Raw genomic sequence first — 26,933 nt, forward strand, 5'->3', positions numbered from 1 at the left:
CAAACCTGCTGCATAAAGCCTTTGGGGGTTATTTACTAAAGGCAAATCCACTTTGCACTACAATTGCAAACTATAAGTGCAGAGTGCACTTGAAATTGCACTGAAAGTGCACTTGCACGTGCAGTCCCTGTAGATCTGAGGGGGACACGCAAGCGAAATAAAAAACTGCATTTAAGCTTGCACATGATTGGATAATAAAATCAGCAGAGCTTCCCCTCATTTCAGATCTACCCCTCAGATTTACAGCAACTGCACTTCCAAGTGCACTTTCACTGCAATTTCAAGTGCACTTTGCACATGTAGTTTGCTTTTGTAGTGCAAACTGGATTTGCTTTTCGTAAATAACCCCCTTGTGTCGTTGGCAAGCTGTTCATTGTTGCAAAGTCAAGGTGCATGCATGCTAATCAGTATTGAATATAAGCGTAACACTCAGTACTTATCACCCCTCAGAGATCACAGTACTTCCCCTGACAAGACACTTTCTTCAATCCCCCAGATGTCTGGCATTGGAACTATTAAGGTTTTATCTAGGTTCAGCATCTCCTTCATTGATTGAGGTGCTGGCTTAGAGGTGACATCATGTACATCATGATAATACAACTCCTGGTGTCTTTGCAGTATCCTTTATGATCTGGGATGTGTATGCAAATGCTCCAACTAGATAAGGCCCCTACTGTGTCCTCTCACCTTGGCAGCTGCCAGAAAGTTATGTTACAAAAGTTATTACTGTGGAGACTGAGGAGATTCCCCCCTTCTGCTTGCAGCAAACCAATGACATAATTTTCCCTGGTTTCTGCACTCAGTTAAACAAAAACTTAACTGGAGGTGAAGGACATCTATTAAAGGATAAAAGGTACAGTTGTATTGGAATATTGTACTGTTGCTGTATATTGTGACATGTCAGAAATGTATTCATGTGGACTTGAGAAGTTACTGATGGGTTCGCTTTAAAATGAATCCATTAATAAAATGTATCCAGAAATAAAGTAATATGCCTGGAACTGCATGCACAGCATAGGTGGAGGGCAGGCATGACTGAGTTGCTGGGCAGCCTACAGTCAGGCAGTTAAAGAGGTTTGGCTTGAAAGTCTGGGTGGGCTTACTTAATTGGATGATCAAGGAGGGTAGGGTGTGGCTGGGGTATGGCACCAGTTGTCTAACAGAAGGTTGGGAGATGCTAATGGTTAGTGGGGGGCCAGGTCAGTGACTAAGACACTTGCCCGCCTTCCCTCCCCTCAGTTTTCTAAAGTTTGCAAGGGCCATTTTTCTCCTATGGTTGTTTTTCTTAAAGAGGCAATTGGTGCTGTAGGGTGGCTGTTTTTCAGGTTGTTCTTTGCATATTGGTTTGGTTTTGTCATAGCAGTAGGCAGGGCTCTTAGGTTTTTGAAAGTGAACATGGTCAAAAACAGTAGGTGAAGTGGAAAGGGTTGGGTCCATCTCGGTATGGGCGTACCTTCCCTACTCAGTGACGTCAATAAGGGGCTATTGGTCCTCGGGCTGCATCAGGTGGAAAACTTGCATTAAATTGTCCCTGAGCCAGTGTAACTGTGGCTGGAGGCTGACATATGAATGTGGTGGTTTTTACAGCCAATGCGATAGAGGAAAACATGCCTTTAATAACTTAAAGCTCAAGCAAAAGTCAGTTAGGTACATTATGGTTGAGATATATGTTGTTTACGCAGAATGGAATTAATATATTATTTTATTAGTCATGGTTTGTTAATAAAAGGCTGCTATGGACATTTAAATCCAAACTATGTGGTTGTTTCATTATTGGGGTTGTTGGGTGGTATGGATTAGAGAGGTAAGGTTATAGCAGCCGTAACATCAGCAATACCTCAGTCAAGTGAAACTAAATCAGTGACGGGCACAGAGCAGGCTTCTCTGGCTAACAAAGCAGCTCTTAGGCAGTAAGTGTAAAGCTTAAAGGCTTAGTTCACTTTTTTTTTAATTTCAGCTCCCCTATGAACCAGTATAGCATTAATGTACTTCTTTTGCAAAAATAAAACAGCTTTCCTTTAATTCTATACACGTTTACCTCACTATTTTCAAAGCTGTTTAAACACATTGCTTGATTGCTTCTGCCTTACTTCCTGGTCAGGCTTTAGGTCATAACACAGGAAGGAGTTGACCAGCTGATCTCATTAACACACACCTGCATCATCTACCCTCAGCTGGTCAACCCTTTTCTGTGCCGTGACCTAAAATCTGACCAGGAAGTAAGGCAGAAGTAATCGTGCAGTGTGTTTAACCCTTTCGCTGCCAGAACCGGTTTTACATTTTTTTTCACACATGTTTAAAAAATTATTTTAGGCCTGAAGATTACACAAAAGCCATAAATATTATATATTTTCTGAAAGCAGACATCCTAGAGAATAAAATAGTGGTAGTTGCAATGTTGTATGTCACAAGATATTACCACAAGGGTCTAGGGAACACAACATTTAAGTAAAAAACACACTAACATGATTTTAAGGCAAACAAACACAATAAATTACCCAATTTTTTGGTCAAATATAAAAGACGAGACTGCACAGAGTAAATAGATACCCAACATGCCAAACCTTAAATTTACGTGCACCTGTGAAATGGTGACAAACTTCAGTACCCTATACTTTCCATAGACGACATTTCAAAAGTCCCCTATAGGTATCCGTTTAATGTTATGGAGGAGGTCTGGTGTTAAAATTATTGCGGCATACGCTACGATATGTAACATGTGTATCGCAATCTAAGTTTTCATGTGTAGACGTCCTGACACATGCAATTACGTTTGTGCGGGTGTATATATGGGGATGGGGGGCTCAAAATTTTTGGTGGGGGTTTATGTGCTTGGGTGTAACTTAATTATTTTTTTTGCAAAAAAATTTTTTTTTACTTAACTTTTTTTTTCATCACATAGGAGACAAACAGTCCCCTATGTACTCGCTGATGGGCAAGCGCAGGGCGGTAAGGATGTCAGGGTGCGGCAGCGGGGGGGCAGTACTGGGGGGTGTGTGCGAACGAATTGGGCAGCAGCAGAGCCGCCCGAATGCTCTTAACTGACAGGCAGGAGTATGCCTATCAGTTTCACACACAATCCCGTTGGCTGCAGCATACGACATAAGGACCTGGCGGCGAAAGCTATAAAGAGAGTAAGGTAAACCTCTGTAGAATTAATGGAAAGCTGTTTTATTTTTTTTAAATAAGTACATTAGTGCTATATTGGTACATAGGGGAGCTGGAATTTAGAAAAAAAAAAGGTGAACTTAGCCTTTAAAAATGAGTACAGTTTCGCTTTATTGGAGTAATATGTTTTAAATACAGTTTTTGATCTCTGTGTGATTAACCTATAAGCCCTTGTACACACGGTCAGACATTCTGACAACCAAATCCATTTTGTCCGACGGATTTTGTCCGACAGATTTTGCCCGAAACTGTTGCATACACACGGTCGGACAAAGTTGTCGGAAAATCTGATCGTTCAAAACATGATGACGTTATTTCGTTATGACGGGACTACATTCAGGCTAGTAGCCAATAGCTTTGGTCTAGGAATTTGATCTGAGCATGCGTGGCACTTTGTCCGATTGGAATTCTCTACACTAAAACTTTGTTGGGTGGACAGTCCGTCGGAATGTCTGACCGTATGTACAAGGGCTAAGAGGTTATAAGCTGCAAACATTTGATGTCAACTGTTGCACCATGCTTTTGCATTTTTATATATTATATTTTAAACAACTGGATTATTGTTGATTCTAACTTGTGTGCTGAAATGTTTGGGTGTTTCTTTAGCACTGTAAGCTAAGCACAGAAACATATAAAAGATAAAGAAAAAAGAAAAATGTCATATCTATCTTTGGTATCTTCACTACAAAATTCCTCATAACTCACTTTGTAAGCCTTCTCCCTGCTATAGTGTATACCCTTATAAATGCAGTCATGAGAATTGAAGTCTATGTAAACATAATGTATTTACTCAGGGCTATGTACGTTCTTCGTCCTGTGTGTCAGGTATGTATCACATATTCATGACTGAAGTCATGAAACAGTATTGAAAAAATAATTTCTCAGTGGCAGCTGAGAAGGGCCTCCTGCATAGAAATACCTGAAAGGAAATTGTCTATTTAGACCATAGCAGTTCATTGCTTACCTATAACAAATGACAAGTGGGATGTCATTGATCATTGTACTCCCATATATTGTATGTATTTATACACATCCTGCTTAAAGCTGAACTCCAGACAGATATAAAAAATTTATATAGTTATGTATGCAGCTTGTTTCACCATGTTCTTTCTCAAATTGATTTGTGAACGGGAGGTTTTACTTTCTTTATAAAAATCTGGTGAATCTCAGTGTAATGAGAAAAGTTGCAGCATCTGTATTCCCTAATGGTAGAAACCAGGAAATTATATTTTGTGTATTCTTTTAACCAACTGTATAACGCCCTTGGATTTGTCAGGAACCATAAACCAAGTGGAGACAGAAAATGCAGTTAAAATCACACCTTTAATATAATAGCAAAAAATAACACAGTTCAGGAACGTAGTCAAAACTCAAGCCAGGGTTTGGATGCCAGAGCGGGTAATCAGATGAGCCGTGATCAGGAAGCCAGAAGTCAGCGTAGCAAGGAGAAAAAGCAGGAACAGGTATTGGAAGAGAAGTCAGCTAGGCCAAGTCATACACAGAAACACACTGGAGATCATAGACCACTCGAGGGCAGGGAGGAAATGAGAAAAGCTGTTTAAATAGCTAAAAGGTGCTGGCTGAAGGCTGGATTAATGAGGTGGATAATGGTAACCAGGTGACTCACTGTGGAAACATTGAGTAGTTGGTAATTAACTGACAGCTGAGCAGCCTCTGTGCACTAAAAAAAGAGCTGCTCTTAATAACAGGAGCCCAGCCCTGACAGGATTCCCATATTGCAAGCAAAGCAACCTAAAGTATTTCATTTGGTTGACCTATTCAGTTTTAGAAAATTACATTGTATATTGAAATATTACTATTACATTATCAGGATTTTTTCTTTAAATAATTCTCCCCTGAAAAATTGGCAATGCTTGATTCCTGGAGTTTGAGAACTATTAATATTGTTCATATGTTGTGCATCTGTTGTTCAGAGCAGAGCTAAAACAAGGTACACTTTATGACCAAAAATATGTGAAGACCCCTCCAAATAATTTAATTGGGGTGTTTATAGTGGTGTGTATGGTAAATTGAGCATGTCCAGGCTTGTGAAAATAATTTGGGGAAGCCTCTTTTCTTTTCCATTAAGACTGTACTCCCGTGCCGCCAGCTCTATAAAGACATGGTTTGACAAGTCCAGAGTGGGGAAAACGTAGATGTCCTTCAAAGAGCCCTTACGTCAACCCTATTGAAATCCTTTGACATAAATTGGAACACTGATTGCGAGCCAGGTTACGTCTTCCAACATCAGTACCTGACTGTACAAATGCTGTGTTGACTGAATGGTCACAAATTCCAACAGACAGTTCTAATTCTTGTGGAAAGCCTTCCCAGAAGAGTGGAGGCTGTTTTAGCCATAAAGAGCGAAGAGTATCTGCTACATTTTAATGCCCATGGTTTTGGACTGGGATATCTAAGAATCTCACGTAAGAGTGATGGTTAGGTGGCTATATGGTATAAGTGGCACCCCTCAGCATTCTTTTGACTCAGGAACATCTTCACAAAAACATTAGGCACTTGATTTAAAGAAAGAATTGATTTTGCCAATGTAATTGAGATGTGCAGTGTAATTCACATATACTTCAAAAGGTATATTTCTTTTTTATACTGAAACAAAGAATTATTTCTTCTATAAAGCAATGTCTTATCACGTTCAAATAAATCAGATGCTCTAGAGATCGGTAACCCACAACCAGTATGCCCTGTGATGTGGGTTAGAAAAAGCATATTAGAAAACAAACTCAGCTTTCCATAGAATTAGAAATCTGACACACCAGATAAATTTATGTCCAGAGCAAGTAACTGGAAAATTAACTTTCTATCTTAAATTCAATGAAACACCCATGCAGGCACCGGCTGCCGAAATAGAAGCATTGATGTTTAAAACATATGAGAGGCTTTAGACACTGGCACTCTTGTAATGTGAAATACCAAGGACAAACCAAAACGCAGATGCCTTTAAAATGCACATATCAGTAAATTATTCTCTTGCTTATGAAAATATTTGCATCATTGAATGTATAATGTAAGCGGTAATATACCATTCCAGAGCACGGCACTGAAATCAAACCCATTTCTTGTGCAGCGAGGGAAGTATTGCGTTTGCATATGACTGTTAATGTCTCCTTATAGTGTCAGGGGTTAGCCAATGAAATGAGCAATGTTAAATACAGACAGCCATACAGAATTGTTAATATCCCATTATGTATTAAGCTTGGTGATATGGATTTTATCCTTTCCCTTTTAGAATGGCAAGTGACAAAAAACAAGGAAGAAAATGATGGAGAGATGGAGGGAAAAATAGAAAGAAAATGGGAAGAAGAAAGAAAGAGAAAGGGATGGGGAGAGTGAGAGAGCATGGACAAGAGAGAGAAGAAGGAAAGGGGAAAGAAAAGGGCAAAAGAAAGGGGTGGTAGGAACAGAAAGGACAAACCAGAGCTGAAAAATTCATTATGGAGAAGCTATACAAGACAAAAAAAATACCAGCAAGGAATTGTAGGTTGCCTTTCTTCTCTGAGAAATGTCAAATACTGTACATCTGGGGCTACCATTGAAGACCTCCTTTTAAAAATTCATTTTGACTGGCTAGTATGCTGACCCCTTGGCATCAGGGTTTTCTGCGTCACAGACACAGAACATGTATGCTGATCAGTAAAGTCCACGAAGTGTCAAAAGTTCCTTATCTTCCTATTTGTTCTGGGCCAGTGTCTCAAATTATTGAAGCCAACAATTTGCATTTGCAGAATGAGAGGTTCACAGTGGCAGCTTCACTTGTTCTTGCAGTAAAGGGTTTCTTTATTTATATAAGGCTGACTGTGTACAGGAAACTGTTTAGTTACAGTGGGAGAGCAAGAGTGTTAGGCGAGCCAGCTGCTATGTTCCATATCGTGATTCATCTAAAACATCAATTTTATAAGTCGCATATGAACCACTGGACTTTACTGTATATTGTACTTTATGGAAGTGTGGTTCTGCTGATGATGTTCTCTCCACTCTAAGAACATTTCTAATCTTGTCAGTTTCCGACAGTGAATGACATGAGTCACTGATAACACAGCATCAGGCACCCAAAGATGCATCACTCTTCACATAGAAATTCAACACCTCCTGTAGATTTATGACAAGCCAGTGTTTTTTGTCTTGTAACTTTTCGAGGCTGACATTATGGTGAAGGTACCTATTGTAATTAATTTCAGTGGAGTAAAAGAAGAACCGAGGATAGTAGCAGATCCTATTTAGCTTCCAACAACCATGTTCATGGACATGCTCATGGAGTATAAATGTCTTAGCTTTCTTCCCAGGGAGGCCACACCTGATGAGGGAAAGGTAGCTGGGCATGTGAGCTGCAGCCAGGTGAGGGACCCCCCACTGTCAGAGCCAACACACAAGCAGTGGGTCCAAAGGCCAATAGCATGCAGCTTCTCTAGATGACCAAGTTACTGTGTGGAGCACTACCTTGATGTCATTCTAGTGGGGTGGAATTGTGTACCTCGGGAAATCTCTCCTGCCATTTGTTGGTTGGGTGCTGCATGGTGCATTGGAATATCACACTCACAGTACAATGCAAGAACATGTATTGAAATAATGCAGAAACAGTTCACAAATAAGCTGGTGGGAAGGTAGCCCAACCAGGAACACTCACAGTTCCACCAGCATGAAGACAGGAGAGTGCAGCCAAACTGACAGCTTGAGTAGAGAGTACAAGAATGTGGCCTGGCTGTCTTGTTAACAACAAGCAGATGTCCAGAGAAGTTGTGAGCGCTACGCTTTCCCTCTTTGTCAGGAACCTTTCCCTGACCCTAGTACTGTCCCTACCAGATAGGGTACCTATTCCTACTCTACCAACTCACAAATGCACATCAAACCTGAGAGCCAGGGCTTTTTTCCTAACCCAAGATGGCTGCCAGAGTCACATGGATTGGTAGCATCCAATTGGATTCTCCCAAGTGACCCAAGAAATCATAGAGGAACTTCCTGACTTCCTCTCCAACTGTAGTGGAGCTGCGGAAAAGCACCACCTGCAGTGGAGAAAATAAACCGCACCTGCCTACATATTAACCTGTGTTACTAGAGATAGCCTGGACCTTTCTGTAAGTGATCCTTTTTTGTTGTTACGGAACTCTGCGGTGCCGTGCTGGTTAAAACACTATGAACAAAAAAAAGTGAACCTTGAAATCATTGCACACAGGAAAAAGTGCACAATGGCACAGAATTATCAAACCTCCAAAGAGGAAGGGTCTCCGTCCCTGAACCACCAGGGTGCAAGGTTTCTTCTTTTCAGATCATATAAATCTTTTTTCCTGGAATGCTGGTTATGAGGATAATCACAACTGCATGTTTTCTGAACTTTTACTGAAATAGAAATAGTCATTCTCAGATAGACTCTCTGTTGTTATAGAGTCCTAAAGAGACTTTGCTATGCAGCCACATGGTACCATGTTTGAACCACAGAGACATTGCCCTGAAGTCCACGTTTGTACAGTTTTCATAATCAAACTGTGCAGTGCTTGCATATTCTTTACCATTGTCAATCTTTTTTTCCTTGTTCTGCAGTGTATGCATGTTTTTACCATCCTAAAGCTTTGCTCCTATTCTATTAACTGCACTTTTAATTACCCCAAGATTAGATGCAGTTAAATAAGACCTGCAAGTAAATGTTGAAAAGCACCATTTAGTTCACCCTTTTATTCCTTCAAAGGTTAATATGAAATAATTTTTACTTGACTGCTGAGGTGCAATGGCCCTAGGTATAAATGAATGTAACACCATGGGATCAAATCCCCCACCACCCTTGCCCCTTTACCCCATTAAATAAAACACTTATAACCATTAGGTTGCAAAGGGCAAGGACACAGCTTTATTAAATTCCAACACATAACATGTGAACACATTTAACCAGTGCCAGTCACATTTGTACTGTGAGCACTCAATACCAAAAGGGGGAAGTGGTGCCTGTCCTTACCATAAGTGCTGGACAGACAGCCTACTTCCAATTTTTTCATCAATGGCATAGCCCATTATACCAACTTTAAATGCTAGCAAGGTCAAGAAACCGCAGCTAGCTGTGACATACCATAACCGAGGAAAAAAGCTCTTCCATCCAATTCTTCCGAAAGACCCAGAATTCCCTGGGGCACATGTTCCCTGAGCTCAGGCCCATTCCATCCCCCCTGTTGCCACCAATCATCACCATCCACCCCTTTTTCCGGCATCTGGCCATGCCCCCATCAGGCAAGGCTCTCTTTCCCTAGGGGGGCTCAAGAGGCCTTCATTTTAAGTAATTTGTGGTTACATTGACCAGCTACCCAACAGCTAACAGGAAAAGGAGTTCAAGGTGAACTTTACAGGCAGGGGCTGGTGTAGTGGCACAAGAACAGCCAAATTTGAGGCTTTGAAAAGTGGTGTCACCCTTCTACTGCTGGGCCACAAAGCCCAGCAAGTCTAGGTGGATTATGTTACAGGTAAGCCATTACCTGTTTTTCTTTATATTCTGCCAGCTGCTTAGGAAAGAGTAAATAATATAAAACAAAGAGTTTTGTGAAAGTGATAATAAACCCAAAACTAAAAGGTTAATATATTGTAGCTTACAAGTCATTAGATGTGGTGACTGCATTTGTTTTCTTTTTTAGTTTTTTCCCCCTCTGCTTTCACCTAATGATTTGACCAATAATACATCCCCTGTATTAAATAAAGTGCCCCTGCCCTAGATGGAGTACAGGGGGTAGATACACTTGGACAGCAGCATTGTCAGTTTGGGGGAGATGGAGTTTTTGATGTACTAGCAGATTCAGATACACTAATACATTTATTTTGAGATAAAGGTTTTACATAAATAAAATTAATCATTGTAAGCATCCTTTCCAGTGTTGTATAATTTGCCTCAACTTTGTAACTGATACATTTAGCAAAATAGCTTGTTCTTTTGAAAAAAAAACAGACATACTGGCTGGATCACCAAATCAAAATAGAAGAAAGAAAGCCTAAAAAAGAAAACGAATGTAGCCATCACATCTAAGAATTGGTAAGCTGCAATATATTAAACATTTGCCTTTGGGTTTAATATCATTTGAAATCCTTACTTCTTACCAAAATAGGTGTTGTCCATCTGACCAACAGAAAGTTTGTAAATGCAGACTTCTAGTGAGTGTCTTATGTGGTGCACATGGTGGATGGAGAAATCCCCCCGCCAGGACATTGTATTCTGACAGTGGTACCTGCTACAGTCAGAATACACTGATCAGTGGCTGCAGCCATTGCTCAATGGAAAGTTTTCCAACACCTCCCTTCTGTAGCTTTCTGAAGGGTCGACACATATCGATCCACATTAGGTCACCCTCTGGCAGATGTAAACCCTTGAATGGTCCATCGCTTCCTAACCAGTCAATATGGATATACAGCAGTGGCGGCTGGTGCTCAACAATTTTTCGGGGGGACAGCAAACCAATGCCCCCCCAACCCCCCCCCCCCCCGCAGGATGGACGGGAAGCTGGAAGTCCTCCCTACCTTATTATGGGATGGCACGCCAATCTCCCCTGTCGGGTGGTTTGGGCTTCTCCTCCTCTCTTGACATGGGGCTTGGCTTTGAGGGAGCCGGAGCCCTGGACCGGCATGGACACCAGGGTCCTTCAGCACATGGCCTCCCAGATACAGACGGGGAACCTCTTATCCATGGTCCCGCCTTCCGGTCCTTCTTGGAGATCCCGGGGCCCCTGATCGATCCTCACCCCTCCGAGCCAGACCGGGACAGTGAAGAGTCCAAGTTGAAGTCCGAAATGTGCGACATGGAGCTGGCCGGTGTCTGGCCCTGCATCTCCTCCCTCTAGGCCCGTGATGGCAAACCTTGGCACCTCAGATGTTTTGAAACTACATTTACCATGATGCTCAGGCATTCTGCAGTGTAGTGGAGCATAATGGGAAATGTAGTTTCAAAACATCTGGGGTGCCAAGGTTCGCCATCACTGCTCTAGGCCAATAGGGTCATAGGACTTGCTTCCTGATTGCTCGAGAGGAGAATCAGTGTGAGAATAGCGAATATTTATTCGCTATTCTCACAAAACTGGGTGGGCTTGGAGCACAGTGCTTTTTTCAAGCGTATTAGAACCTTTGGCTCTAATCACGTGCTTCAAATCCCCCCATTGGAATCCATGCTCCAGTGTCCTGTATGTAGATCAGGGGGGTCGGATGCATGGATGGGGGAGGCGACCATGCACCCCTAATGGACGAGCCGCCACTGATATACAGTATATGCCATTTTTTTATGAATGATTTCATCTTTTCTGCACACGTTAAAGCATATCTAAGTCCAAGAAATGTTTTAATATATTGCAGCTTACCAGTCTTCAGCTGTGGTGGCTGCATTCGTTTTCTTTTTCAGACTAAGAATAAGTTCAACAAGAACAGAAAATACCTGTTGATCTTGCTAGAAATGCAATGACCATGTTTCTTCCTGTAAGCTGGACAGACAGCAAACAATGTAAACTACTATTCCTATCAGCCTTAAAGCAGAATTCCAGCCTCAAAAAGTTATTTTTTTTTAAAGTCAGCAGCTACAAATACTGTGGCTGCTGACTTTTAATAAGGACACTTACCTGTCCAGGGAGCCCACGATGTAGGCCCAGCCCTCCGAAGCCAATTCTGTCAAAGGAGTTCTGCCGATCAGATCTCATTCAGAGTTCTCAGTCAATGGCCATAATGTTCTGATGGGGAGCCGTCTCTCTGTTAGAACAGCAGGCGACTCTTGTTGTATGGTTAGTACAGCCACTCCTCCGGAGCTCTCAGTCTTTTATTGTTTGACACTGCTGGGTTGAACTAAAGAAAACTACTAATGTGCACTAGGCTTAAGCCCAGAAGGATGGTTCTTAGGTGGAAACAAGCAGGATATGGTGTCCCCAGCAATACAGTTGGTCAGATGAAATTATGTCATTGGTTTACAGCCCACGGTTTTTTATTTGGTTTCTCATACAGACCTGGAATGGGCTCCAGGAACCAGCACCTGGCATGCCTATACTGAGGAAATGAGACATAGAGAAGCTTGGGAGCAGTGGGATTAAACAATATTGTTTAACTGTACATATGATGCTTGTTCTGTGTTAGTGCATTCAAAAAGGCCTGAAGCCAGTGGTCAAGAACTGAAGCCAGTGGTCAAGAACTGAAGCCAGTGGTCAGACAACTAGTATTTTCTGCAGTCCCTTTATGTCTCTCATGACAAGTCACTCCAATCTAATCTACCCAGGGTGGAAAAACGTAATGAGATTTAGATGATAGCATAGAGGAAAATTATCAATGCATTGTCCCTTAGTACATTCACTGATTTGTGCTGCTTTCATGGTGTCATGAAATGATCTACAGTAGAGACTTCCCTCTGCAACCGAGACACGTAAAACTAACCTGAGACCAATATAATAAGCACTGGAGTCTGGAGCTCACTTATAGAAAATGGAGTATAGTGTAAATAGAGTTATTTTTCGTAGCAACCAACCACATTTTAGTGGATATCTGTGCTGGTACAACAAAAGTGCAGAATCGGAAAATTAGCTCTGGGCATTTTCACCTTTAATTTCTCCAGTTTTTATAAATCACCTTTTGTTGCTCAGATAAAACGTCCTCCTGGTACCTCAGAACTTTCCTAGTTATTAGACATGTGCAATTCGTTTCAGCCCAAATATAAATTCAACAAATTTTGGTTATTTGGAGATTCGTATGTATTCCGAACTTCTGAATGAAATAGTAATGAATTTCATTGAAATTAGTTTAATTTTGTTTCGTATGTTCATTTTCTAACCGAATGGGCCTGGAATAGATTGGAGGGGACCCCACGCAGGTTTTTTTCAGAATTTTCTATTGCCAGCATTCTTTTGTTTGCATTTCAGCTCTCAGTAGGGAAGCCCACTGACAGCTGATGAGCCATCGGTTGTTATGGACGCAGCAGCAAGCTTGCCGGCCGCCCCTTAACAACCAGCTATTCTTCACACAAAATTTGAATCGGTCGATCATTTTTCGACCGAATCGAATTGTTCCGAAAAATAGGAATTTTGGTAGAAAGTTAATGAACTTGATAAAATTTAATGAAATTAAACTAAATTAAACGAATTCCTAAATAAATCAACAAAACGAAATTAGTAACATACCTAATCTATTCAAAACAAAATAAACTAATTTTTCCATTCTACACGTCTGCTAGTTATAACTCTGTCCTGAGCCTCCCTGAGTCTTATATTTAAAGTGACACTAATCAATATCCTTATTCTCTATAAATAATCCATACACATCCACTACCTAATCACCCTGTAATCTATTTTTCATTAAATTATTTCCTATTGTATGTTTCTGCCTCTGTAAACTCCAGAACCCCTCCTGTTATCCCCCTCACTTCAGTTTGTTTAGAATGAGCAGTGCACATTGGTCATGTTCACTGTTCTATACACACTACACGTCCCATAGTCCCTAGTCCATCTTGGGAGAGAGCACGAGAGGGTGGCTACATTCCTACATACAATGGGACCACAGAGAGTGAATGTAGCCACCCGCTAACAGGAAGACATATCACAGCATCAAAAAAAAAAAGAATTGTGAGATTTGGAGGTGCCTGAGAGCAATAAAAGGGACTTTTATAAGTTAAGTATACATACAGTACTTGAGTAGAGTCACTTCAATCCTTTGCAAGCGCCCAACACATATGTGCAGCAGCAAAAGGGTGGACTTCGACATCCACATGCCACACATATGTTTCCCTAGGTCAGGGATCTGCAATTAGCGGACCTCCAGCTGTTTCAAAACTACAAGTCCCATCATGTCTCTGCCTCTGGGTTTCATGCTTGTGCCTGTCAGAGTCTTGCAGTGCCTCATGGGATTCGTAGTTCTGCAACAGCTGGAGGTCCGCTAATTGCATATCCCTGCCCTAGGTAGTCGATGTTTATGTACTGAAACACTCACTGTGCACTCTCAGCATAAAGACCGAGCTGTTTAAGACAGCTCTCAGTCCAGGATAAAGATCATAGCCGGCGGGGCGTGCTTCTGGTCATAAAAAAAAATAAAAGTTTGCTTGAAAAGGTATAGCAGTGTGCTGAGGGTTCATCCAGTATTTTTAGGGCTTCTGATCATGTGAACACTGTGTGAGTGGTCACATGATCACCGATCCTTCCCGTCCTCCCAGGCATTCCAAACTGTTACAGAAGGAGTAAATGTTTTCCATTGCCATCAATCACATTCCTGTTTCATGTATCCAATTCGTGCCTCAGTATTTAGCACTGTGGCCTTGCAATGCTGGGGTTTAGGTTTTATTTCTTGCCATGTTTTTTATTTTTTTATTTTACACCAGAGGTTTTGAATTCATTCCATGATCCAAAATCATAAAGTTAGATAAACTGTCTTAAAATTATTTGTATATCTGCGTCCCCTGGACACTCTCACCCCATACCAATGACCCAAATCTAACACACCCACCTTCCCGACAATCCAGGCCAGATTCTGTCCACCTTTAGGTCCGGCCTCTAATTTTGCAGTAACCCCCCCTCTCTCAGCCCCTCATTTAGTATATTTTTTTGAGTTCCTGCACATGCTCTGTAAATCAAAAAAGGGGTAATGCTGTGATCTCAGGATGAAGCCCAGGGCACTGCATCATCAGGACAGAGTGACTATCTGTGGGACTAGTCACAAAAGGCAATAGTTCAGTTTCCTTCTTTTTTTTTAAATGATCACATACCCTCTGTTCTCAGCTGCATTAAGGGCTTGGAGGCATGGGCGGCTAAGGAAGGAGAAACAACAGCACATTGGTTTTCCCAGTAAATGGCTGTGCAGGGGGGTGTCAGCACAAGTCCGATCATTGGAAGAGAGGAGCCTAAGTTCCCAGCACAGCCAGAAAACTGACTTAGCTGTGCTCTCATCCCTAGTGTGGTACATTTTTATTAGGAAAGCAGGGGGCTGGCAGGAACACCAGGTATTTCACCCAAAGGAAGCAATACAAAGTGAACATGATACTTTTTCATACAAGTACATGGTAGAACAGGCACATATCAGCAATATAAAATGTTGGGGTAACATATTCTTCATTAAAAAAAAGAAGCTGTCTGCTCCCCCCTAAAATCTTGCTTTGTTCATCTCAGGCCAGCAATATACAGTCCTACTTCTATTCACAAAGCTCTCTGCCACTACATTATTGTACATTCTAAATTAATAAGCGGTGGGGCTTAGCGTGTCTGCTGAAATGTAAGCTTACTTTTTAAATTCAGCTTTATTTTGTTGAAAGTCTGTAAATACATGTCAACCCCCTTCCATGCTAAAATGTACATTTACAGAACTTTTAAACACCTCTAATAATGGAGCTGAGTGCTGTTATTGTAATACGTCTTCTATAGAAAAGTCAGCACATTCTACAGCCATATTTAAGATCATTTAGAAAATTACCTTTATGGTTTTGTTAGTGTTTTGTGAATATGTTCTAGTAATGACAGTAATTATTATTTAGCGTTTAATATACTTAGTCAAGAAACGATAAATCCTGTCTGACGCAAGAGCCATAGGGAATGCACACCAAGCCATCAAACAATGGAAGATTAGAGTAATAAGCCAAACTATTGCCATATGAAGGAATGCTTATTGCCTACGCTAACTAAGGGGTTGTTGAAAAATGTGACTTGTCGCACTACATCTTTTTTTTATGTCAAATAAAACATTATGAAAGAATATACTAAATATAAACTCACGCTAGTGGTATACAAAACAACAGGAAAATAAAATAAAAGCAGCTGCCATACACAAGGTGCCAATCACTTGAAAAAATGCAAAAATATATAAATATGGCACTCGGAATCAAAATATACATGAAAAAGGAACAAACTGTATAAATATATTTGCTGAACAAAAACAAAGTCCAGATAAAGTGACCAAAAAAGTGCTCCAATCCAAAGTGAAGGAAATACAAGAAGTGCTTCAGAAAAATTCAGGTGTGCAACACCCCCTCATGTATCCCCACTCACTGGATCCAGATAACCCCCAGCTTTGCAGTCTGGGGGTCGCTTCAAACTTGGTAGTAATAGCAGGTGGATTAAACGCCAGATCATCAGATCAAAATTTCTTTTGTGAAGGTTCTCAGCCAGACAAACAGGTACCCCAAAAAATATAAAAAGGAACTGATAGTGAAGTACCATTAAAAAATATTTATTGCACAGGGGAATGGGTACTTAATTTAAAATCAGAACGGGCACAAACATGGAGCTGTAGATAGGAGAAACGCTGTTCTCAGCATGCGTTCCAGGAAACCGGAAGTGCGTTCCACAAGACGGGAAGTGCCATTACTAATGCCGGAAATTGTGTCAATGTGTTTCGCCCTCCCGCCGGACATCATTAAAGACCATCAGGTGGGAGGGCGAAACCCGTTGACGCATTGACCAAGTTTGAAGTGACTGCAAAACTGGGGGTCAACTGGATCCGGTGAGTGGGGACACATGAGGGGGTGTTGCGCACACCTGAATTTATTTGAAGCACTTTTTGTATTTCCTTCACCTTGGATTGGTTGTATTTATGCAATTTGTTCCTTTTTCACCTATATTATGATTGCGAGCGCCATATTTATATATTTTTGCCAATAAAATATTATGTTGACTCCTTTGAAAAGCATATTGATTCATGTGTTGTGTTGACTGTGGTCTTTTTGTGTTTTTTTTTATTTATTTGTTATATATATGTATAAGTATTGTATATGGATGTTTATGTATAAGAATTTGTAATAATGTGGAATGTTTTCTCTATATGTGAAAAATGTATTAATAAAAATAATTGAAACACAAAAAAAAAAAAAAACATTATGTTGCAGGCATATAAATTATTTGGTGCATATAGTAGAATGTGTAACAGTCTTGCCTAATCATCCTTTTGATGCACTTATGCACACTGCTATTGCGGCAAATATTGGCATCCTCATTTGCTGTACTATTTGTTTATTTAGTGCAGACTGTTGAACTTTTTGAGCACTTTTTGAGCAAAAAGTTAAACTTAGAAATTCTTTACAATTGCCTCATTAGTCTCATCTTTCATTTCAAATCCTTTGGCATCCAAAAAAACAAATCAGGTTTCTGTGTACCAAATATTAAAAATTGTTTATCTGCCCATACTGTACCTGTAAATCTTTTTGGTTTTCATTAAACTTTTTTTTAGATGTGTTTATTAAGGCAGTTAATGGGAATGTTGTGATGTACAATGTACTGTAACCACTAATAGCCAATAAAATTGCATTACTTCAACTAGTGTAAAATATAATATTTGATTGGTTGTTATGGTGTACTGCCTTATTGAATAAGCCCAATAGCATTCAGTCAAAAACAACAGAAAATATCATCTGTTTAATCAGTAAGGACCAACCCTTCTCAACCAATCAGAAATCTTTTATCTGATATGACAACAGTAGCCTTAAAGTGGTTGTAAACCCTTATATATACCCTGTGAAGTGACTGGCCTCAGGTGATACACAGAGATGAAACAAATCCTCCTACATAAGTTGTACCTGTCCATTTGCAGTCCTTACTTTTCTACATCTGTTCAAATTGCTGATTTTTAAAGCTTGTCTGAGAGTCCAGAAAAAAGGAGGCGGAGAGCTCAAGTTACACTCTGCAGCTCTGACAGCTGATTGGAGGGAGAGACACCCACCCCCCTCCCCACCCCTCCCCACCCCTCCACACAGCACACAGGAATAGAGCTGAGGATGTTAATCAGGTAGAAGTCCCTCCTCTGTCACCATTTTTTCTCTTGGTGGCAGGAAAACTGGTCAGAAGTAATTCATGCTGATAGCAGAGGAATGCAGCAGCAGACATGTCTGAGGTTCACAGCCACTTTAAGCATGATTGACTAGTTATTGACTGATGTGGATTACTGTACTCTGCACACCGTCAGTGCTCCTTTTATTGCCTTCCTCAATAAGTTTCTGTGCAGGATTGTCAAACCTACCTGTATGGCCAAAACGAGACACCCCCTCTTCCCTGAGTTCAGCTATTTCCAGTGAGGGGTCTTGGTAACACTACAGTATGCAAAGACATGTGAGACAATCGAGTGCTTCCAACCTAGTAGCAATAGTTTAGGGAAGGCTGCTTGCTGTTGCATCATGGCTGTGTCCTGTGCTCATGTTAACTTCATAAAGACATGCTTTGATGAGTTTGGTGTGGGAGTAACTCAAGTGACCTGCACTGAGCCTTGACCTTGATCTTACCAGACACCTGTGGAATGAATTGGACCACTAATTGCAGGAGAGGTCTTTTCTTTCAACATCAGTACATTTTTTTTTCAGGACAAGGAAAAAGTACAAAGAACCTACAGGGGGTTATTTACGAAAGGCAAATCCACTTTGCACTGCAAGTGAAAACTACAATTGCAAAGTGCAATTGAAATTACACTTGGAAATGCAGTCGCTGTAAATCTGAGGGCTAGATCTGAAATGAGGGGAAGCTCTGCTGATTATATCAACCTATCATGTGCAAGCTAAAATGCTGTTTTTTATTTTCCATGCATGCCCCCCTCAGATTTACCGTGACTGCACTTCCAAATGCACTTGTAGTGCAAAGTGGATTTTCCTTTCGTAAATAACTCCCACAGTAAGCCAAAAAGGCTGGAGTGTACAACATTGGCATACATATGGATATACATATGGATATAAAAGGAGCGGAAACAGGATCAAGAACAGAAAAAACAAGAATGTCATATACAGTACACAACTCACTTAAGATAGTATCAGATCAATAGCCAATGGACAGTTGATCCAAGTCCCATAAGCTGCCAGGGATGATATGACATAAGATAAACAAAAGAGAGCAAAAGCAATTCTGTCCATCAATGCCATAGTCGATGTCATATAACGCTGGAGTGGGTTCATTCTAGGGGATAGAAAAAAGGGGGGGATTGTTATGAGTCAAGGCTCACGGCCCACCAAAGAGATCCCAACTAAAAAGGCCACGATTTACCCTCCTTCTCCCCTGGGCCAGAGGATCAATACCTTTTTCTTGAATGGGCACACATTCCCTTCGGCACACTTCAAATTCTGATAGAGTGTGGGCTGTTATAATTTCAAAGGAGGGAAGGGTTACTCCTTATTAATGAACAATGCACAAAGGAGCTGTCACACAACTTTTTGTCAACTTTAATAAATTATGTAATCGTTATTATAATTTTTGATTAAAAGAGCCCGCAAATACATCATACCAATCCTTGTAGCAAAGACCAGAGTTGCCTGAATGGCAGAATAGGTCTTTACAACCCACTAAGCCACAATATGTTCTTGATTACTGTGCGGTTCTTCTTAATTTATGAATATCTTACTCAGACCCAGTTGTGTTGGCCTAAGAAACATTGCTTTCTGGCAAGTGGCATCTGATTAAGCTACCTCTCCAGCTTCTGATAAAGTCTGAGTTACACCTCAGAGGTTCTTCAGAAATGTGCCCTCAAACATGCTACTAGCACAAGTCCTTTATCTCTGACACCTGTCCTGGATCAAAACCAACTTCACAGATGTATAATTTAGTATTTTGAAGTGACTCCCTTCTAATATTAATCTCTTATCATTTTATACCCTTTGATATCTCCCTCCTGTCTTGCCAGTCCACCTGCGGTCCCAGTCATCTGATGTTTCTAGCTTTGACAGTTCCATCTGCCAGGTGTCTGATTAGCTGTTTTGATGTCTTATATTATGAATGCTGATTTTCTCTAGTTGCCCTTTATACCACTGTTTAATCCCCACTGCCCTGTGCTTTTTCCTCTTAGTGGTCCTCAGCAGGGAATAGCGATTATGATGTCCCTAAGTCTAGAGCACAGTTTGATATCCTAATTCCATGACGTGATTATATCTTTCTTGTTTTATTTTGTAGTTTGCATTCTGGATTTGGAGTTTGATCTGAGAAGGCTCTTAGGCTGTAGACTTCTCACAACAACAGGCCCTTAAATGAAGATTTTTATAACTGCCACAAGGAAACATAATTAAAAACTCAAGTACAAGTTTATAATACCCGCTAACAGAGCAACATAAACGAGGTAAACATCTTGACTTGTTTTGATTTTCCATGTATTGCTGCTGACTGCAATTAGGCAATATTATTGGCTCTGTAGATAAGTAGACAAGTTGCTATAAGCTTGAACACTTTCAGCATAAAATTACTAAAACCTAAAAGAAAAATAGAAAAATATAAGTTAAAAGCTTATTTCAAGGTTGTTATTTATATATATATATATATATATATATATATATTCTGTATATCTGTGTGTGTGTATGTGTGTATTTGTGTGTCTTACCTGCCTATATTATTTCATTTTGTTTGCCCTGTTTTCTGATTCAAACATTAAAGGGTCTAGGTAGCTATTAAAGAATCACTGTGCCAATATCTCAACATTAGCACAGCCATCATAAATAATCTCTGTAACGTACCTCCTATGTTTATATCAGCTCCATCTAGTGGCCATAATGCAGTATTTTCCTGAGATATCTCAATCAGAAAAATACTGTATTATGGCCACTAGATGGAGCTGATTATTATAGGGAATAAACATTTAGGACACATTAGAGAAATTATTTGCAATGGCTCTGTAAATGCTAGACATTTGCACAGCATTTTTTTTTAAATAAATAAATGAATCTCCATAGAGTCAACCTCTCCTGACCTCTCCTTTCTCTTCTGCAGTTATAGCTTGGTCAAGCACTGCCCTAGTCTTTAATTAGATAGTGAAGGGGCAGCAATGCACTGATTAAATCAGCCTTGTGCTATCATTTTATAAGCCAGCGCGCTCTGCACGTCCGTAAAGCCTGATTGGCTAAAGCTGACTACACATTATGGGTTTATAGGTTTACCAAAACCATATAAACACTTTCAATTTGTATGCAATCAGACAGGCCCTTGCACCACATAGTTGAAGGTAAATCTAAAGGAAATTGAACAAAAACAAATGTATAATGTGTAGCCAGCTTTACCATGTTGCCTTTTCCTCTTGTACACAGAACAAATTTCCAGTTTTCCATTCACAAAAGTCAGATTAGCTGGGAAGTTTCTTGGTTTGTGGTTGCTATGGGACATTTCACTCTGTACATTATTACTGTGCCCTCCTTATTGGAGATTACCCTGTACAGTAAAGGGTGCACTGAAATAAGTATGCTGGCACAGAGATATTTCCAGGAATAGTGAATGGGAACAATGTAAATGAGAAATGATGTTAAAGTTTATTTTTTTCTTCTTTCTAATACAAGGGCACCATGTTTTGTCTTCTTTTTTTACTATTCTTGTTTATCGGTGATTTCTAAAAGCTGGTTTGTTGTCTGTACTACTGTACTACTTCAGTCTTGGAACGGCAATAACTTAGCCCTAATTTACACTTGAGAGATTTTGCACATATTTTTGCTCCTAAGCCTACACATGACAATGCTAAGCAATAGGAATCCTAATTTTTTCAATACAGTATGTTCACATCTCTTTGCTCAGCCCCTCGAACCTCAGCACCCAAGGCTTGAAATATATGAGTTTTTTTGGAGCTTTGTAATATGTTTTTGGCCCCAAATACTTCAATACAATAAAAGTGCACAAAAATATAATCATGCTAAAACACGCGAAAATGCTTGAGTCGCAGATTCTAAAAGCATTTTTGTGCATTTTTTGCATAATTTAAATAGTTAAATTAGATAAATAGTTCTCCTGTTCACTCCTCCTCCTCCTTCATACATGCGCATGCAAGCTTACAAACACACACACACAAAAAAAAAAACAAGGCTGTACAAGCATAATGTAAATGCAGGTTTAATATTATTTATTGACCATCAGAGTTATTGGGGTCTCAACAAATAGATTTTTTAAAAGTAGAGTAAAAGAATTTGTGAATATAAATTATTATCCATATTTCGAACGTAACATTAAGAAAGCAAAGTTAAAATACACTCAATGGCCAGGCCAGGGATAAGGACCCCCACAAGTCTTAGCTTACACCAAGGAGAGACCCTTACTCTCAGCATAAGACTTGGAATTTAAAAACCACAATAGAAGCTACCTCGAGTATACCACAGAGAGCTAAACTAGTTGCTGTTTGTGATTTTAAACACCATTTTAGAGGATTTTTGTTAAAAAAAAAAAAAAGCCTGTATACGTGTTGACGAAGTGTGAAAGCAAGCTTAATATTGTTTATTTTGATTTTGACCATCATGGGATTTGGGGGATCTCAACAGATAGATTTTGTGAAAGTATAAAAAACATTTGTGACTACATATTTCCATGTTCAGACATTTTGAAATGAACAGGGCAAGTTAAAAAATTAAAATATACTGAATGGCCAGAACCAGGGATAAGGCCCCTCAAAAGTCTTAGCTTACACCATTTAAAGACCCTTATGCCACTTACACACAATCGGACTTTCCGGCAGACTTGGTCCGGTGGACCGTAATCCGTTGGACAATTCGATCGTGTGTGGGCTCCAGCAGACTTTTTTTCCCCAAAAGTCCGACACACCTAGAAATAAAACATGTTTCAAATCTATCCGACGGACTCAAGTCCGATGGACTAAAAAGCCTGAAAACTGTTCATCTGTGTGCTAGTCCGACGGACCAGACACGACGCAAAGGGCAGCTATTGGCTACTGGCTATTGAACTTCCTTGTTTAGTCCCGTTTACGTCATCCCGTTCAAAATGAATGGACTTTTGAACGGACTTAGTCTGGTCAAATGTGGCCAGGTCCATTCGTTCAGAAAGTCCGTCAGACCTCTGCCGAAAGTCCGTCTGGAAGACAGACGGACCTAGCCCATCGGAAAGTCTGGTCGCGTGTACGCGCCATAATTCTACGCTTAAGCCTTGGAATCTCTAAACTACGATAGAGTACCTGGAATATACTAAAGAGAGTTAAACTAGTTGCTGGTTGTGAATTTAAACATCAAAAAATAACAGATTTTGCTATTTGACATCATTTTTAGTGGATTTTTGTTGCATGACTGTAGAAAGTCTTTTGATCTTCAAGCTTTTTGCCTTTTTTTCTTATTGCTTCCTTCAGTAATCAATTACTTGCATGGTAATGGTTGTTTGTGCGTATGTTGGAGTGGTTGCTCATTGTAGCTCTTTATAAAATCAAACAGGTATGCCTTCCGTGAAAAGGCACTGATATATTTTTTCCAGCTCATTACTCTTTTCATGTTATTGCTTTTAATGTGGCAGGGTGATAACTATTAGACATGAATAAATCTTTAATATGATGATACATCATCTGTGATCTGTCAGTAGGAGAGATCTAGGGTAAATCTATATTAGTGTGCAACTACAGTACTCACATGTCATTAGGCGACAATGTGTATACAATATTTTACCAGACACGATTTTATGAAAATGGTGTACAATATGAACTCATTATGTTACTAGTATATTATGTCATTATTATCATTGTCATATTTTATATATCCCAATGAACTGTGCTCTATATATTGTTAACATTATGAACTTACTATGTCAATATTTTATCATGGTATTATTATTATTGTTATATTTTTAAATCAATAAACCAATGACTGCCAATTGCTGTATTGCAATGCTGTCATGGAATGCCCATAGTTCTATTATACGTAGTACCGCCCATCTTCATTTATATTGTGACATCTCCAGGGGTGTATGCTTCATATAAAGTCTCACCTTCCTTCTTTTTTATCAAATATGTATAAGCAGATAGAAGCAAATATAAAACAAATATGGAGATGCCCACTGTTGCCCTTCTTCTTAAAGTACAAGTGGTCTGGTTACTGTGCTGATTCTTCATTTTTTTCCAAGTCACCAACCTAGAACAAGTGTATCAGTCAGGTATTCTACAAGGAATTATATATAAGTGAAAAAAGTTGCGCTACTAGTAAATGTGAAAAAATGATCAATCAGCAGCTAGCATCAACAATGTAGTGAATTGTGTAATAAAATGAAAAATAAAAAATGCAGCGCTACAGGACGAAACAAATATGTGAAGATCCCAGGAGTCACCTCATGAACTAGTGCACTTGTATATTGGTGGTAGTCACTAATTCAGCACTCATCCCATGAGGTGACTCCTGGGATCTTCGCATATTTGTTTCTTCCTATAGTGCTGCATTTTTTATTTTTCCAAAAATTATATATGTTCTTGCCTGCAAAGCAAATGGGTCAGCATGATGGGCAATTAGTATTTGCAGAGTGGGAAGTCAACAACGGTAGGCTCCATGTTTTCAATGGGAAAGGTTTCCCTTCTTTTTGATCCCCCTTTAATGGGTATATAATAAAATAGTGATGATCAAGGCCAACAGGTTCCCTTGTTCTAGAGCAGTGTTTCTCAACTCCAGTCTTCAAGGTGCCCTAACAGGTCCTGTTTTCAGGATTTTCCTCAGACGAATTGGCTGTGGTAATTACTAAGGCAGTGAAACTGATCAAATCACCTGTGCAAAGTAATGGAAAGAATGAAAGCATGACCTGTTGAGTTGAGAAACACTGTTCTAGAGAACTAAAGTCATAGCAGTTTATTTATGCAAATGATTTAGTCTTAACAGGAAAATGTTAGCTGTTGTGTTGGATTTTCTGTGGATAAGGAAGAGTAGGCTGCCAATAATAATCATAATTCTGCAATGTTTCACTGTATATAGTTACACTTCTCACTGAACCCTCACAAGATTTCCTTTCCTGGCCAGTGGCCAGTGACATAAAGTATTCAGCTACATGGAGCACCATCAACTTCCCTTTGTCAGGCCTAATTTATAAAAATGAAAACCGTTTGGGGAAGTTTTGTGGATATTGTAGAAAATCTAGCACTTAGACTCAGGTATCCTTAAAAACACCTTAAAACATCCTTAGGAAACTGATAACCACCACAATCCACTTTTGTAAACAACTGGGCTCCAAAGTACATCAAAGTAGGTCCAATGGGGATTCAATACAAAACTATATTACCATTGTGTTATTGTCACATTTTCTGAACATGGGTCATCTAGAGCTTGATAGGAATTTTCTTCCGTTCTGGTGGTCTAAGCTGATTAACTCATTGATGAGCTGACTATAACAGGGGAACTCAGACATTTGTTCTTTCGGGTACTTTTGGAACCCCATAGACATAGGATGATAATCAGAAAATTTGACCACCACAACATTTTTACAGGGAACGGCAATGGCATAAATAATGTCATCCACATCGGATTAGTGGACATGATTATGGAATATGCAGGCAGTGTGCAGATGCCCCATGGTACAGTACAGGTCCTCTTTAAGAAAAAAACACTGACAATTGAATTAGAAATGCATCCTAACCCATTGATTCTTTCCCCAAAATTGGTCTCCCTGAAATAAAAAAAAAAAGATTCTCAATTTCCAACCAACCATTTCTGTCCACACCAGATGTCAATCGCTTAGCATCTATGATACCTTTATACTTATTGAATCAATTAGACTAGATATTCTTCTCTAGTACTCACCTTTACATCACATTTCTTTAAACACTTGTATTTCCTGCATGGTTAAAGAGAAGATTTGTGTGTCATTTGAAATAATGCGATGGCTGTAACTTAAATCTAATTGTTGCAGAAATGACAAATGCATTTAATTAGAAGATATTTATGGGGAAAGATGAAGCAGTTGCACTGTAATAATCCAGCAGGAAGAAGCCGTTTTCTACATTTCTTTCTGGCTTGAAATCATAATAATCAGATCTCTTTGAAGGTACACTCTAAACAGAATTAACAATGAAGACTTGACATGCATACAGCCACCCCCCTAGTACTTAAAGCTTTAGTTTAGTTCAAAATAAATAAAAAAATAAAAATTCTAAATAAATAAAAAAATCAGCACAAGCAATGATGGTAAGCAGTGTGTCCCTTGTTCTACTGGCTCCTGGTTTAGGTGAAATATTCTTCCTCTGAATCCCCCCCCCCCCCCCAAATCCCTACTGCTGTAATCTTTTGGTGCTGCAGGAGCCGAGGAACCTATCAACAAGAATGCCCATTATGCCTGCCCTTTACTCTCCTTTCTCCATCCGTAGAAGTCATACTAGAGCTTCTATGTATGAAAAATTATCTATGAATGGAGAGAAGACTGGCCTTTCATTCATCCACCCCTACTAGATCATTAGTGCAGTAAGGAGTTAATGGCCCTATTGTATTTCCCCTATGAGTGTGTCTCACTACGTCATATTATGTATCAAAGTTGGTCTCTGCCCTTCCAAAGTACAATACTGGTGTCCATAGCTCCCAACTGTCCCTGATTTCGAGGGACTGTCCCTGATTTCGAGGGACTGTCCCTGATTTCGAGGGACTGTCCCTGATTTCGAGGGACTGTCCCTGATTTCGAGGGACTGTCCCTGATTTGCAACAAAGTTCTTCTGTCCCTCTTTCCTCCTCATTTGTCCCTCATTCTGATCTATATAGTTGTATATAAAATGCACTATTTATCTTTCAAAAAGTGGTTCCCATTGCTTAACCTTTCATCCGATTTCTACATTGGTACATTTGCATATTTAAAAAGTCAGTACAAAGAAATAGTAGTGGTAAAAAAAAAAGCACTTCTGGGTTTAAATAATATTTTTTTGGGTTTTAAGGGGTGTGGCAGGAAGTGTGTCCTATGCCTACATACTTTTGCTAATGGGTGTCCCTCGTTCTTATCTCAAAAAGTTGTGAGGTATGCTGGTGTCTGAGCAGCAAGTTACTAGCCACCATCTTTGCTACATGGATGGCAGGTGGTGTCCCCAGGATTGTGCAAATACTTGCTGTTAGTATAAGTACTGCTCGTCCAGGATCTTCAGCAGAGGCTTCAGCAGGGATCAAGTTAATCTAG

The 26,933-nt window shown here is 39.8% G+C and overlaps 1 protein-coding gene across 5 annotated transcripts in view; it reads left to right on the forward strand.

The window, feature by feature from the left end:
- ELFN1 (extracellular leucine rich repeat and fibronectin type III domain containing 1) overlaps positions 1 to 26,933 on the forward strand; it is an 808,405-nt gene that overhangs the window by 449,470 nt on the left and 332,002 nt on the right. For 4 of the 5 annotated variants that reach the window (XM_077449130.1, XM_077449128.1, XM_077449131.1 and 1 more), the window contains exon 4: positions 20,013 to 20,175. The exons of the other annotated variant lie outside the window; for it this stretch is intronic. The gene's annotated coding sequence lies outside the window, so the exon portion shown is untranslated. The remainder of the gene's footprint in view (positions 1 to 20,012; positions 20,176 to 26,933) is intronic. 5 annotated transcript variants of the gene reach the window in all.

This window comes from Lithobates pipiens, unplaced genomic scaffold (assembly GCF_037356315.1).
Source record: "Lithobates pipiens isolate NorthernLeopardFrog02 unplaced genomic scaffold, aLitPip1_a1.2 Scaffold_22, whole genome shotgun sequence".
Lineage (NCBI taxonomy): Eukaryota > Metazoa > Chordata > Amphibia > Anura > Ranidae > Lithobates > Lithobates pipiens.